Consider the following 3327-nt stretch of genomic DNA (forward strand, 5'->3'; position numbering starts at 1 on the left):
TATTATATTATATTATATTATATTCGTATCATATATCATACCATATCATATTAATGTTTTCACAACAGCAATGAGACAGGAAGGAAATTAATTTTTAGGTGAGCATTTTGTTTTGTAAGCATTGGCAATGCAAAAAGTCTAGATAGTTTTATTGACAAACGGTAGTTTCAGATATTAAATGCAAAATTGTTTTTGCTGGTCTGTATTGCTTATCTCTAGCGTGTATTCATATCATGGGAGTTTCCAGTGTTAACAAATACAGAGCGTACAATGGAAGGCAGCACTTCAAACAAGAAATAAGGATGTTTAACTTAGTGATTAAAAAGGGAAATGTTTTTATTGAGAGTCCATTCTTCTGACATTTTCTGATGTTTTTTATAGCCCAGAAAGCTATGGGCTCTTTCAGATTAATCAGAACTTTCTTTATTCATGTTTTGTGGTTGTAGGGTTTGGCTCCAGATTCAGCCTACCTATTCATCCAAAATTTGGAAGGCATTTCTGTAGAATGTATTATAGCTACAGAGTCAACTCATAATGTAAAAGAGCCTCTTTGGCATTTCTGTATTGGGTGGACAAGAAAATAAATAAAAATAAAATGCTGCCTTGATGCTGGAAAATATTTTTAAGATTTTTTTAAAAACTTTTAAATAAGTACATCTCCAAGGTAAATAGATTCATGAATTTCTAATACTCAGAGGCAATTTCACTTTATTATACTTTTTAACCTTGCCTTTGCCAGTCCTGAACCTTTGGTATATAATGAAAATGTCTACCGTGAGTATAAGTATATTTTATATAGTAGCTGCCATAGCAATGGTGTTGGAAATACTGCGTAAAATGAAATGGTAAGATGTGTAAGGATTTTAGAACTAAGTGGTATAGAATAGGCAAGTTATTTACAGTAGATGAGAATAAATTCTCTACTGCATAAAGAAAAAATTCTATTTTCAAAGGACATGTGAAATACCTGCAGACAGAGAGCTATCTTTGAATTTACTCAGCAGGGTCATCCTGATGTGATCACTTGCTACATTCATCATGCAAGCATTCATCCTTTTGTATTTTGGGAGCCCTTGGACACTAAAAAGCATCTTTGGCTCTGGGCCTTCGTCTTTATTCAGTTCATTAACTATTCAGTATCCATCATTAGTAATAAAGTAAATAGTAATAACTTCTACTTTGAGTTTTCTCAAATCTCCAAGCCCAAATTATTATTTCTGTGGTTATTGCCATTCCCTGCAGGGGTTCGATGAGTTCCTCTGACGTGGGAACCCTGCTTCCAGAATGGGATGGGGTATGTGCAGAGACGTTTGGCTTCACGGAGTCCGCTTGGGACCAGCCAGGCTGAGCCATTGCTGCAGGCAGAGTCAGTGGCAGCGCCGTACCTGGAAAGAGTAGGAGAAAGCAGCAACAGCAGCAATCCAAACAGGGGAATGAAAGAGAGTCAGAGACAGCTGCAGCAGCAGCTGCTGCCTGGCAAGAGTGCGAAGAGGGAGGAAGCAGAAGGAACAGCAGTAGGTGCAGGATGGGATGAAGGGAACAAAAGAGCCTCAGCTAAGGCTGTAGACTGGAGACATTGAGAAGTTACAGCAGCAGAACCCTTCCAGGCTTTTGGTAGGTGTCCTTGGCTGGTCTCCATCCCAGGGCTGCCTTCTCTTGCAGCCAGGTCTGTTGCATGGCCTGTAAACGGTTTCTTTAGGCAAATGTAGCTCTGCCTGGGAAGCCCTGGTCTAGTCACCTGTAAGAGGAAAAGAGAGGAGTTGTATTGCCCTGTCAAAATGGAGCGATCTTCACTAATTCAGAAGCGCAGCACCTGGGGAGTGTCATAATCAGAAACTGAAATATTTGAGAGGAGTGTGTGCTTCCAGAGACAGGTAACAGGTGATTAGAGCATTTTCAGGATTGCACTTCCGCACCTGGGTTTCCAGAAAGTGCTTCATCTCGTTTAATTATGTCCGCCTTACAGATGAACATGTGACGAGGAGTCCCATACTTCATTTCTACTGAAACACTGAATGCATTTCTGCAGCATTTTAGATACTATTCTGAAAGCCAAGCATTGCAGCGTCGGGCGTGGGAACACAAAACTTCTGCATGCCAAAGCCCTTTTTATTGAAACAGACCTTAAGAAACTTCTCTGTTGGTAACGCAAGTCTTCTGTAACAGAATCAGAAATTTAATTTAAAAAAAAAAAAAAAAAAGTCGTGTGCTGGTTTTTTTTCTTAACTGCACTAATTCTGCTTACATTGATTTGTCCAGCACCCTTGAAAACTTGAGAATCTTTTTCCTTTTAAGTAAGTTAAACACTACTTTTGAAAGATTGTCTGTTGTCCTATGCAGTGTGCTGCAACAGACAAAAGTATTGTCCTCCCATGAGGCACAACTAGGAGGGGTAGCACCAAGTTACCAGTTGAGGAGGACTGCGGTGAGGTAGTGTCCGGTGTCTGTTTCTGGGCTACAGGATTTTACTCTGTGTGTTCATTATCAGTAATCTGTCATAAAATTCCAATAGTTTCCATACCCTTATTGTAACCTGGAGGAGTCGCTTTAGACATTAGAGATAACAATGAAAAATATTGATGACTGTCCTAGATAAATCAGTGACTCAGTAGAAAACATTTTGTTATTTTTCTATTTGGTAGGTAGTCAGGGGATACTGCGGTCACCCTGCTGCCAGCCTGCTTGCCAGCTGGCATTACAAGTGGATCAGCTTAATGAATTTCAAAATCAGTTGGCAGATTGTACTGGGGAACATTTTCTCTGGAGAGAAATATTAAATAACAGAAATCTTTGGACCTCCTCAAGTCTCTCCATTCCATTTTCTCAGCAGCTTTACGGATTTCTTTGTGTTGCATCTCACATCCCCTGGCAGTGATGGTGTTTTGCCTGATACATTAACAGATGCTGATGAGTGTAATAGATTGCTGAAAGCTGAACAGAAAATCTCATGATGAGCGGGTGGGAGAGCCCCCGATCTTGCAGCTGTAGGAGAAGAAAGATGCATGATTACAGAAGAATAAGGCACTGGCACATTTCAGACACCAGCAACAGTACTACGATTCAGTGCAGAATTGTGATGGTGACCATGACGTGTTTTTTCAGACTGTCATTTGCCTTCGTGTATTGTTTATTTTCATTGTGGTTTAGGAGATTTGTGCTTTGTATACTGTTGCACGTATCTAGAATATTGGACTATGTACTTCTACATGCCTCAGTAACTGAGCTTGATAGGCAAAAAAGCCATGAAGGTGAACAAATGTTCACATGTGGGGACTCTTTTTGAGTTGGGTAGTTCTCCTTGCCCTGTTTTTTTGGTTTTTTTTTTTT

The sequence above is a fragment of the Buceros rhinoceros genome, unplaced genomic scaffold, assembly GCF_000710305.1.
Source record: "Buceros rhinoceros silvestris isolate BGI_N320 unplaced genomic scaffold, ASM71030v1 scaffold16547, whole genome shotgun sequence".
In the NCBI taxonomy this organism is placed as follows: Eukaryota; Metazoa; Chordata; class Aves; order Bucerotiformes; family Bucerotidae; genus Buceros; species Buceros rhinoceros.